Here is a 13,087-nt window from a genome sequence, read left to right on the forward strand (position 1 = left end):
CCAACTCATAGACCAACTACTGGTAGTAACCTGATGGGTAATAGTAAATCATTTGAGGCAAATTGAAGCTTCAGGATTGGCTTCAAAAGGCTTGGAAAGCCTATGTGATGAAAAAAATTGTTACATAGTAACATAGTAAATGACGGCAGATAAAGACCTGAACAGTCCATCCAGTCTGCCCATTAGTTATACCTATTAAAAAAATACATGATTAAATTAACTTTTCTCTTCTTTGATACGCCTACTAAAAGAAGGCTACCTAGAATAGGACAGTATCTGGCAACCTTTTTCTCTTAACAGTGTGTAGAGCAATATATCGCTTTCTCCCTACTGCATGTTTGGGATAAGTGGCTGGTGGAGGCCAATTGAAGATGAACAATATACTGCATCATTTATTGATGAGTGAGACAGTTATGGGGAATCAGGGAATCTGTCAGAAAGATATCAGGTGCTTACAGTTAGTACAAAATACTGCCATCAAAGTGATTACAAACTCTGGAAAATTCGAACACGTTACCCCTCTTTTTAAAAAAGCCCATTGGCTTCCAGTCCAATACAGGATAACTTACAAGATTGCCCTTTTAATATTCAAAACCCTCAAAACTACAGAACCAGCATTCCTTGATAAAAATTTTATACCTTATGAATCTAATAGAACCTTAAGATCCTCTGGACAGCATCTACTTTGGGTTCCTTTAAAAATAATAAATACCCGTAGAAAACCAATATTCTCAGTTACTGCACTCACACTCTGGAACGCATTACCCACTTATCTTCAAGCAGAGCAGAACTTAGATAAATTTAAAGGAGCTTTAAAAAGCTTCTTATTCATTGATGCTTTTGGCTAATTATGTTACTATTCTTTTCTTATTGAACCCCTTAGTCCTTTTGTTTTTTCCCATATATGTTTTCTTTCTGTATTTATTGTAGTTCTCCCTCTTATCCTTTTGTTCTTTATTTATTTGATTATTCATTACAATACCTTAGTAACAAACATTCATGATTACAAAAAAAAATGCAAATGCAAATTCCATATAAGGAACTACAAAATAACATTAGGAAATTAGTCAACCATATCCTAGTCCACATTATCGCTGATCGCCAGTGTTTTAAACTAAAACATCAAATCAAATCTATCTGTCTACTTTCCAGGAACAGGCAAATGGCATTTATATATATTTTACATCATCCTCCAAAAGTAAAATCAGTATTAGAAATTAAATTTTCAACATTTATTTTGTGTCTTGTTTGTCTGAGTATATTTCGTCTGTTTAATACTGTTGTTTTTAATTCTGTTTTTATTTCTGTTCTTACCCCTATTTTATTGCTGCAATACGCTTAGTATTTTGATAAGCGTTTAATCAAATTTACAATAAACTTGGAAACTTGGAGTACTATTGTCCAATATAATATGGCGTTTCTCTTCCCCCTCCTGATTTTTGTTTTTTGAATGTAACGTCATGGGTGGAAATGATTACTATTTAATGGTGTGGGTACTAGTATGACTGAAAGCTGGAATAATAAATGTACCCCAATACGTTATGGTTTGAGAACAAGAATACTATGGGCTCCTTTTACGAAGGTGCGCTATGGGTTTTACTGCATGCAACGGATTAGCACGCGCTAGCCAAAAATCTACCGCCTGCTTAAAAGGAGGCAGTAGCGGCTAGCGTGTGCGTCATTTTAGCGCGCGCTATTCCGCTTGTTAAGGCCCTAGCGCGCCTTTGTAAAAGGAGCCCTATATGGGAATTGTTTAATGTTATGAGAGACTTGTAGTATTCTTCATATTTAGAGAAGCATATCATCTTGTTTTTTCTTTACTGAAGTTGCTAAATCAATAAAAAACAAAATTAAAATTAAACAAGCTATCACCCTACCCATAGGCTTGAAACTGCAACTGATATAATGCAGATGCTAAACTACACACCCATTTTATTCATCTTGAATATTTCTTGAAAAGCAGTAATGTAATTTTGCTAAATATAAGGAGAAATACCAAGACAGATAATGATGGTAATATGGCAGTCAAACACAATGTTGATTTAGATCAACAGTGGCTAAATTTTTTGATTAATGGGCATCAGTTATTAATGGAACACCTTTTGTTTTCTGATGGAAGTTGACCTGGGTCTAAATATCAAACTTGGCACCTCTAGTGTTTAATAGACTTGACATTGATTGCTAGTGAAGTCCTGAACTTAGCAGTCAGAGTTTAGGAAGATCAGAAGGACTTACTGTATTTTCATGCATATAACGGCGCGTTATACACAATTTTACAAACCGAGTATAACCATGCGCGTTATATGTGTGAGCGCGTTATACAAATTTTTTTTTCCAGTGCGATCCGGCATCTCCCCTGCGAACCGGCATCCTCCCCCCCGCTCGCGTCACCTCCCCTCCCCCGCGATCCTACATCCCCCCCAGCACCGCAAAGACATCGGTCGCTTACCCGATTGGGCACCGGCACCAGCACCAATGCACAGGACGTGCCAGTGCCCGAAGATCCTCCCTCGATGGGCTGGGCTGGGCTGGGCTGGGCGGTGCGAGGGAGATCCTCCCTCTTCCCTGTGCCGGGCTGGACTGGGCTTCGAGCATTTGCGCATGCTCAAAGCCTTCTGGTTTCGCTCTCTCCGAGATTCAGAATCTGAGAATCTCGGAGAGAGCGAGACCAGAAGGCTTTGAGCATGCGCAAATGTTCAAAGCCCAGTCCAGCCTGGCACAGGGAAGAGGGAGGATTTCCCTCGCACTGCCCAGCCCAGCCCAACGAGGGAGGATCTTCGGGCACTGGCACTGGCACGTCCTGTGCATTAGTGCTGGTACCGGTGCCCAATCGGGTAAGTGACCAATGTCTTTGCGGTGCTGGGGGGGATGTAGGATCGCAGGGGAGGGGGGGTGACGCGAGCGGGGGGGAGGATGCCGGTTTGCAGGCCAGAAGAGGGAGTAAGCGGGAGTGGCGGGAGGAGGTTATAGCAGCATGCGCGGTATATGCGTGTGCGTGCTATATAAAAAAATTTTTTTACACAAATGGTTTGGACCCGCGCGCTATACGCGTAAGCGTGTTATACATGTATGCACGTTATATGCGTGAAAATATGGTAATCTAAAATTTCTTATGTCTTATTCAGTTAACTCCCCTAACTCTAAAACGTAAAGTCCTATACAATAGCAGGGAGAAAGAAAAAATGATATTTACTAGCCAAAGCAAAAATTATTTACTACCTGATCATCTCCTTTCCTAATATTCACAATGAACTTTCAGTATGCCTATAATTAACAATAAATGCTTATTACTATATTAAATTACAGAAAATAAAACTACCAACTTAAGTAATATTCTGGTCATTGGTACTCTTAAGTAGTCTAAACACAGGATTCACAATTACCAAACATATGCTACAGTGAAAGCTACTAGTTTCTCCATATAATGCCTTTTTTATTCATTTATTAATTGTGAAACCACCTATTAGATTAATTTTTCACAGTTCAAGCACATAATCAACTAAACAGGTCACAAATTAAAAATATATCAATACATAGATAATTATAAAAAATAAACCAAGATAAAACATGCACAAAGATTGTGAGCCCACTAGGCAGAGATAAAATGTAAACTGCTTTGGCTGTAACACAGAAAAGTGATATATCAAATCCCTCACCCTATCTTATATAAACTCAAACAAAGCAGAATAAAATACTATTCCCTAAAACAAGGCATATTAATTGAAAGCATTCCCACAGAAATACACCTTCAATCAATTATCACTTAGGAGAAAGTCAGTTTCCTTTCACAGAGGCAAAGGAAGCGAGCTCCACAACTTAGGGACGAAAAGTGAGGGAATAAGTGCCTACTCACTAGAACGTAGCGTCTCAACTACGAGCGCAGGCTCAAATCAATTGATACGACAACGCCAATCTAGAGAAATATTTACTTGATTACAGACTAATTACAAGAGATGTACAGAAACAGAAAAACTGATATCAAATTAAAAACTTCTAGGCTCATCCACTTTGGCCTTGTGGGAAAGTCAAGCTGGGAAAATGGGCAACGTGAAGGATTCTTGGCGCATATGCCACACAGTCTTACATTCCTATATACAGCTTGTCCAGCAGGAGAACGTTCTATGCATATACCACCCTGTGCTTCCTTACTGCTGATCCTCAAACCCGTCCACAAATTCAAATCATGACTGTTCTAGAACTCTTGTCTTCTTGACCAATAAACCGTTTGCCTCATCAGTCATCCATTCTCTGCCCTGCCCTGGAAGCACATCAGCCTCTCTGCTTTCTAATATATTGGTAAGGAATTGGGATTAAATATATCTACTGCAACCACAATGGCTGTGCTCTTTGGTTAAACTTGTACTTATGGCATAAATAAGTGTTGCCTCTAATCACACCTTTTCAAGTTGCATCTTCAGAATGCATCTTGAAATTTTACAAAGTGAAAAATAGCAATTTTGATCTGATTTATATTCATACTGAATGTTATATAAAGTCAGCTAAGCTGATCTATGAAGGAGTACAGCTCATCAATATCAGAAAGAATAGCCGTATGGAAGGCACATTATGAAGATACAGCTTAAAAGGTTTTATATGGAGTTCTAAGATTGTGATTAGAGGCAACACTGTCAGTGCATCTATTTATACTATTGCTAGTCTGAAAAATGCCCATTTCCAGGACAGGGATGAGAACCATCTCTTTAAGCATTAGTATTCATACTATAATAAGTGTTATATCCCAATGTTTTCTGATGCTCTGTGAATGGCAACATATATTTTATTTAGATTTAGCTCACGCCTTTTCACCTTAAGATGAGTTATATGCAGGCACACTAGATATTTCCCTGTCCCCAGAGAGCTTACAATCTAAGTTTGTACCTGAGGTAATGCCACTGCCCCCCCCCCCCCAAAAAAAAAAAAAAAAAAAAAACTGTTGCATCTTCCATTCTGTGCAGATTACACCCCTATCACGGCTGCCACACCACTCCTTCCTAATAAAACACTGGCATCACACACAAGCCAGTTGGAAGTTCTCCATCTTGCCAACTCCACACAAGGATGTTAAAGTTTTCGCTCTTCCTAATTTCCCTTATTATTGCATATATGCAATATTGTATTAGACAAAGGGAACCTGAGTAAACACAGTTTTTAAACTAAATGACCAAATTTAATTGATAGAGTCAGCTATTGATCATAGATAGGCTTCATGAATCTAAATCTCATTATACAATGAACCTTGCCATAAGGGTGAAGTGGTTACCAAAAAGTTTCTACAAGAATGCCAGGGCCGGCTCAAGAGGTTGTGCTCCTTACCCCACCCCCATGCCCTCCTTATCTTAGGGTCAATCAGCAAGATTTTGGATTGCTCCCTTACTCTCCACCCCCCCCCCTTAAACAGCAATTTTTAACACCCTCCAGCTCATGACTGAGGCTGAACAGGTGGCACAGCAGAATGGCAGGAGGTAGGCAGGCAAAACCAACAAAAACAGCATGGTAGATGCCGAAGCGGTTTAAATGCTTCAGCATCCTGCTTTTCTCGACAAAGCACACTGGGACTAGACATTGGGCGTGTCCAATCCAAATATGCTTTGCATCAGCATGTGACATGTCATCTGGGAGGGAAGGGCCAGAGGGGTGGTTTCAAAGTGCTCTAGGCACCTATCAGAGACCAATTGCAGCTACGGGGTGGGCCTAAGCAGTGTCATAAGTTAGCTGCTGCAAGTGGGGAGGGTCTGAAGCTGGTGCCAAGCACCGTCTACCTTTTGTTGTCTCATCATTTTATTCTTCAAATCATGTTGGTCTCAGGCACTGGTCTCTGTTTTCTTTTGTCCTCTTAACTCACTTGCCAGGGTCTCAAGCAGAAGCCATCCATCTTTGGGATACCCCCAATGTCGAACAATGAGGTAAAATGTCTTTCTGGACAATGACCATTCTCCTGTGTCCAAAGTCTATCGGCAAGGAAACCCAAATTCTCCAGGAATAACTTTTTACACTGGAATAATAAAGGCATGGAATCTGACCTCCAACCATCCCAATAAAGGCATGGAATCTGACCTCCAACCATCCCAGTTTCTCTTGGACTGGTTCTGATGGCCCAGTAACATGCTTCTCTGAGGAGTGGACTAGAGAGGAATCTCCTCTTGATCCTGTACCTGCATGCCCGCAGACAGCATAGGGGACCCCCAGCAATTCAAACACATTTTCCATAATACAGATACAAAGTCTGGAGTAAGCCCCTGAAAAGAAGGTTCAAAAGACCCCTGTAGGGATTCAAGACTGGCACCTCTTGGGCTCTGCAGCATACAGGCACCTGTGTTTAGGGACTTCACTGTTTAGAGATTCTGGGAGAGATTTTTTCCCCAAATCCCCAGGCCCATCTGTGGTTTCTCCAACCTAGAGGGCTCAGAGGCCAAGCATGTGGCTCCCACCCCTCTGTCACGTGTATCGCGGTACATGGGCACTCCTGGGGGTGCCCATGTACCGCGAGAGCAGTCCATCCCTACCAATTTTAATGAAAATCGAGGGGTTGGGGGCAGATAGAGGCTATTAAAAGAAAATCGGGAAAATCTAAGATGGGCACGATGGCAGCAATTTTGTGCCAAAAAATTCAGGGAAGGGGGTACTGGAGGTAGGGAACCCTATCTCTGGCCGTGGAAACCCTCAAATTCAACAAATTTAGACCCCCCCCCTCCGATTTTTCCCCCCTAGACTATAATGAGCTATACTCACTGTGCTATGCTGGTGCCTGCCTGTCAGCTCTCACTGCAGCTGCAAAGAACTGGAGAAGACTTTTTGCCCCAGAACTGATCCTTGATCCATAAACAAATTGATCTTCAGGCTACCAGTCTAAGCCATGTTGAGACCTTTAACTCCTAGAAAGAATGCACGCTAAAACAGGGAGAGTGAAAACACAGCCGGCACTCTCAAAGCCCAAACAGACCCTCACTTGTGCCAAACAGCCTGCACTCAAGCCCCTGATAAATCAGGAGGCAAGATAGTCTCTAGGGCAGTGGTCTCAAACTTGCAGCCCGGCAGCCACATGCAGCCCACCAGGTACTATTTTGAGGCCCTCGGTATGTTTATCATAATCACAAAAGTAAAATAAAACAGTTTCTTGATCATATGTCTCTTTAGCTATAAATTACAATATTATTATTAAGACTTAGCCAAAAGGAAAGATTTATAAACTATAAAGAGTTTTACTTCATGCAAAATTGTCATTTCTTTAATAAGTCATTAACTATTTTTTTTCTGAGGCCTTCCAACTAGCTACAAATCCAAAAGGGTTTGAGTTTGAGACCACTGCTCTAGGGGAACAGACCTCAAGCTCCAAATCCGTTAATGAAGACTGGCTATCAGGTATACCTGAGGGTTGCCCTGCCAGCAGCAGACCTCACTCAGAAAGTCTGTGTCTTCTCCAGGAAGAGCTGCCACAAAGAAAAAAAATGGAGGAAATGTGGTGAAAAAAAACCTATGAAAATAACAAATTTAAACAGAGCAGATCAGAAACCAGGTTCTCAATTTGCTTGCAGAAGGAAAAACTGAAGGTGGCAGTAAAACCTACTAGGGAAGGAGGCAGAGTTGAAAGCTGTAATACACACTTCTGCAAACAATTTGCAACCAGGGATACAAAGCTTACTGTCTGGAATCCTTTACACTACAAAATACCTTAAACTGAACCATGCTCTCCTGAGAGATAACCTGCATTTATCCTAGTCCATTTTAAAAGATGTTCTTTTTCTTATTATTAGTACCAGCAACCTGGTTCTACTCTAGTTAAGGTGAAGCCAACCTTTTTGTAATAGTCTCCTCCATTCTGCTTTCCTTACCTGTCCTATACAAATTGAAGTTCACTATATCCTCCCCACCCTCTCTCTGCCTTATCTTCTCTTACCTTTGTTTTTCTACCTACTTCTATATCCTACTTTAGCTTTGCACACCACTTAGCTGGTTCTCCAACATTGCAGTATATTAAGTCTTACATAAATTTTGAAATTTTCCAGAATGTTTCCCAGTACCGGTAACTAGAAAATCCAAAGCCTCTTTCTTGTATCATCAATACATTCATGCATTGAAACTCTAGAGCTGCTTCCGGGGTACTGTGTATGGAAGAGAAAATATTACCTTAGTGGAATTCTGTGCACAAAATTTGTAAATTCTGCAAGTTTGACATTTAAACAATATTTTTGCTAATAATAATCCAGAATTTGGGTACAATTCAGTATTTTCTAGGGCTGAACAATTAGCGTGTTAATAAAGCGATGAACATGTTAATTGTTTAACGACAACAAAAAATTTTAACAAGATTTATGAGTCTGGCTGACAGCACTTCTGGTGCGCTCAACTGGAAGTGAAGTCAGGCCAAAGACAACATCGGAGGAACTTTGTATTACTGCTTCCTTTTTGTCATTACCACCGATGCCACCCCCAGAGAGATGCCTTGCCTTTGCCACTGCCACCAACCCCCGGATAGCTGCCTTGCCACCGCTGCTGCACACACCCACATCCAAAGAGCTACCATTGCCACCATTGCCCATCCCCGGAGAGATGTTTTGATGCCGCTGCCACTCACCCCTAGAGCGCTACCATTGCGCTGTGGCCCACCCCCAGAGCTACCGTTGCCACCACGGCCCACCACCAGAGAGCTACGGATGCCGCCGCTGCCCACCCCAGAGAGCTGCCATTGCTGCCGCTGCCCACCCCCAGAGAGCTGCCAATGCCACTGATGCCCACCCCAGAGAGCTGCCAATGCCACCACTGCTACCTGCCACGGTTCACTATAGCCCCCTCCCTCCCTCCAACCTTTTGTAGCTTACTGGCAGTGCTAGCAATTAAAGCAGAGCACCGCTGGTAAGCATGCTGGCTCCACTCTCTCTCAATCCTCCTCCTGCTACACTGGAAAAGGAAGTTACATCAGCTGTTCCAGTGTATAGGGACTGAAGAGACTGCGAGAGGTTGTGAAGCAAGCGAGCTTGACAGCAGTGCTCTGCTTTAATCACTAACACTGCCAACAGGCTATAAAAGGTTAGTTAGAGGGAGGTAAGGAGAGCAACTGATCCGATTCTAGGAGGGCAGGGGAGGAGAGAGAGAGAGACACACACACACAACCACAGAGGGAGGAAGAAGAGAGAGAGAGACACACACACACACACACACAACCACAGATGGAGGAAGAAGAGAGAGAGAGACACACACACACACACAACCACAGAGGGAGGAAGAAGAGAGAGAGACACACACACACACACAACCACAGAGGGAGGAAGAAGAGAGAGACACACACACACAACCACAGAGGGAGGAAGAAGAGAGACAGACACACCCACACCCACAGAGGGAGGAAGAAGAGAGAGACAGACACACCCACACCCACAGAAGGAGGAAGAAGAGAGAGAGACACAACCATAGAGGGAGGAAGAAGAGAGAGAGAGAGAGACCACAGAGGGAGGAAGAAGAGAGAGAGAGAGAGAACCATAGAGGGAGGAAGAAGAGAGAGAGAGAGACCACAGAGGGAGGAAGAAGAGAGAGAGAACCACAGAGGGAGGAAGAAGAGAGAGAGAGACACACACACAACCACAGAGGGAGGAAGAAGAGAGAGAGAGACACACACACAACCACAGAGGGAGGAAGAAGAGAGAGAGACACACACACAACCACAGAGGGAGGAAGAAGAGAGAGACAGACACACCCACACCCACAGAAGGAGGAAGAAGAGAGAGAGACACACACACACAACCATAGAGGGAGGAAGAAGAGAGAGAGAGAGAGAGACAACCACAGAGGGAGGAAGAAGAGAGAGAGAGACACACACACAACCACAGAGGGAGGAAGAAGAGAGAGAGAGACACACACACAACCACAGAGGGAGGAAGAAGAGAGAGAGAGACACACACACAACCACAGAGGGAGGAAGGAGAGAGACACACACACAACCACAGAGGGAGGAAGAAGAGAGAGAGAGACACACACAACCGCAGAGGGAGGGAGGAGAGAGACACTCAACCGCAGAGGGAGGGTGGAGAGAGAGACACACACACAACCGCAGAGGGAGGAAGGAGAGAGACACATAACCGCAGAGGGAGGGAGGAGAGAGACACACACACAACCACAGAGGGAGGAAGAAGAGAGAGACACACACACAACTACAGAGGGAGGAAGACGAGAGAGACACACACACAACCACAGAGGGAGGAAGACGAGAGAGATACACACACAACCACAGAGGGAGGAAGAAGAGAGAGAGACACACACACAACCACAGAGGGAGGAAGAAGAGAGACACACACACAACCACAGAGGGAGGAAGAAGAGAGATAGACACACACACAGCACAGAAGAGAGAGAGAGAGAGAGACACACACACACACACCACATAGGGAGGAAGCAGAGAGAAAGAGAGACAACCACAGAGGAGGAAGAAGAGAGAGAGAAAGACACATAACCACAGAGGGAGGAAGAAGATAGAGAGAGAGACAACCACAGAGGGAGAAAGAAGAGAGGAAGAAGAGAGAGAGAGAAAGACACACAACCACAGAGGGAGGAAGAAGAGAGAGAGAGACACACACAACCACAGAGGGAGGAAGAAGAGAGAGAGACACAACCACAGAGGGAGGAAGAAGAGAGAGAGAGAGAGAGAGACACATACACAACCACAGAGGGAGGAAGAAGAGAAAGAGACACACAACCATAGGAAGAAAGAAGAGAGAGATAATAGGATCACAGGAAGATTTGCTGGGAGAAAGAGGTGCAGACAGGGATGTTTGAGAGGACCAGATTCTGGAAATAGGGATGGAAAAAACAAGGGAAATGGTGACAGGAGGGAAAGAGAAATGGTGAGCACATAGTGGTTTGCAGAAGAAGGGAAGAGAGGGTACCCACGGAAAGGGAGAGAGATGATGTTGCCCATGAATGTCAGGGAAAGGGAAGAGAAAAGACGGAAACTAGACAGATTTGAAAAGGAGGAAGAAAAGTTGATCATGAAAGATGGATATAGGACAGAAAGTAATGAGGGGAAAAAAGAAAAAGAAAGAATGAATAGACAGCACAGGGAAGCAGAACCAGAGATGTGGAATGAGATGATTAGAAGGATAAAATCACCAGACAACAAAGGTTAGATGAATGATTTTATTTTTAGTTTAGTAAGGGGGTAATGGGATTTGAAATAACTGTCTTTCTATGGAATTGAATTGAAATGTGTCAGTTTTGAGAATTTATGTCTGCTATGTACTGTTTATATTGCACTATACAGGAGGAAATGTGAGGGGATGCTTTATGCAATTAAACACAGCGATTAAGAATTTTAATAGTAAAATAAAGCATTCCTTTCTAGCCCATAAAATGAGAGAAAATATTTATACATTATCATAAATCTAAAAGAAATATTAAATGGACATAAATCTGTCCATTACATTACTAGAGCATTTCCTAATAACCGTGCCACTAGTCAGCAAATAATTACGTTGTTTCATGTGAATTCAGAAATTGCTGTAATGGAATAGGGTCCTAAAATATATATTCAGTGTCTTGCAATTTTATCAGACACTTACAAGGGAACTTCAAAAAGAAAGATGCCTCCAGAGCAACTACTCTTGATTTTAACTTTAAAAATTATTTTCTCCTTAACTGAGTTCCTCTGGAGACATCTGGGAAGACTTGTACTGACTCACTATAAAACTTAGCCATTCTATTTTTAAAATAAGTTTTCATTTAAGTGTTTTATCTAACTCAGACATACAAATTATCAATAGAGTGGCTCTTGACTGAATCACATCTTGGCTATCCTCCAAAAATCCTTTGCTATTAACGTTTATGATTTGTACGATTGCTTTTCTTTATTCTAAGTGAATCATATATAATAAAACGCTAAGCGCATATGCGCACTTACGCCGCATGTTCCCTGATCTGTCGCAGTGGCATGAGTGCGCATGCGCGCCAGACAAGCTTCCCTGCTCTCCACCTCACAATACAGCCCTACTGGCAGAAGTGGCTTTAGATGTTGCCGCGGCAAGGCAGTGTGGAGCGGCGGCTGCCGGGAGGAGGCCGTAGCGGCTTGAGGCGAAAGGCGGTGCGGAGCAGCGGCTGCCAGCCGCTAGCACCCCCTGCCCTCTTCATCGCGGCTCAGGAGAGACGTGGCAGTGCAAGGCCTAGACGTCACCGCTGCACGATGCAATGCCTGTGCACTGCAGTAGGGACTCTAGAGGAAGTGGCTAGATGTGCAAACACCAGCTCCCCGCGACACGGCAGAGTGAACTCACGCTGCCACCCAGAACTCCCCCACCTCTGCTGACTCTTGCCCCTGCCTGTCCCACAGGGCACCCCTGGCAATCCTGGCCCACAATAGTCGGCCCAGACCCAAGGCAGAGGAGACACTGGAACACTAACAATGCAACAGGTACTCTAATGATGCTGGATGGGGTGGAAAAAGGTGGAAATAGGAAAGGTAAAAGGGGAAATGGGAATATTGGTAGGTAAAAAGAAGGGAGAAGGGCTACTGCTGGACAGAGGGGAGAGACAGAAAGAAAGGGGGGCTGGGAGAAAGAAAAAAAAAAAAAGACACACAGAAAGAGAGAAAGAAATGCCTAAGTCTACACATCTATTCTAGCACCCTTTAATGTAACGGGCTAAAAAACTAGTTGTAAATAAAATAATAATAATTTTAATTGTGTACTTAAATTTTTAATCAATGTACAGCCCTAGTATTTTCATTAGAGAAAACAAAAAGCCTTCAAGTTTTTCTTGCTTAGTGACCTTCTTCTATCAGCATATCTTTGTAAAAGCCCACCTTAGTGAAATTTAGTTGGTTTGTTTTCATAGAACTTCACTTTCCTTTATTTATTTCATTTTCTATACCATTCTCCAAAGGGAGCTCAGAATGGTTTATATGAATTTATTCAGGTACTCAAGCATAATCAAAGAGCAAATTTTAAAGCTCTGATATATACGGGGCCAACTCAATGATGTACAAATTTATTATTTCTTTTTTTTAATGTGCAAATTGTGTCAGGGTGCGACCATAAAATCGATACCTGTTCTCCCTAGGGCCTTTTAGCTGGGCGGTCCGCCCGGGTAATTTAGATGACCGCCCGAC

General features: G+C 43.0%; 1 protein-coding gene across 3 annotated transcripts in view; it reads right to left on the reverse strand.

Moving 5' to 3' along the window:
* The window catches only part of PHF20L1 (PHD finger protein 20 like 1), a 306,054-nt gene that overhangs the window by 93,087 nt on the left and 199,880 nt on the right, over positions 1-13,087 (reverse strand). The gene's annotated exons all lie outside the window — the stretch shown is intronic.

The sequence above is a fragment of the Geotrypetes seraphini genome, chromosome 2 (assembly GCF_902459505.1).
Source record: "Geotrypetes seraphini chromosome 2, aGeoSer1.1, whole genome shotgun sequence".
In the NCBI taxonomy this organism is placed as follows: domain Eukaryota; kingdom Metazoa; phylum Chordata; class Amphibia; order Gymnophiona; family Dermophiidae; genus Geotrypetes; species Geotrypetes seraphini.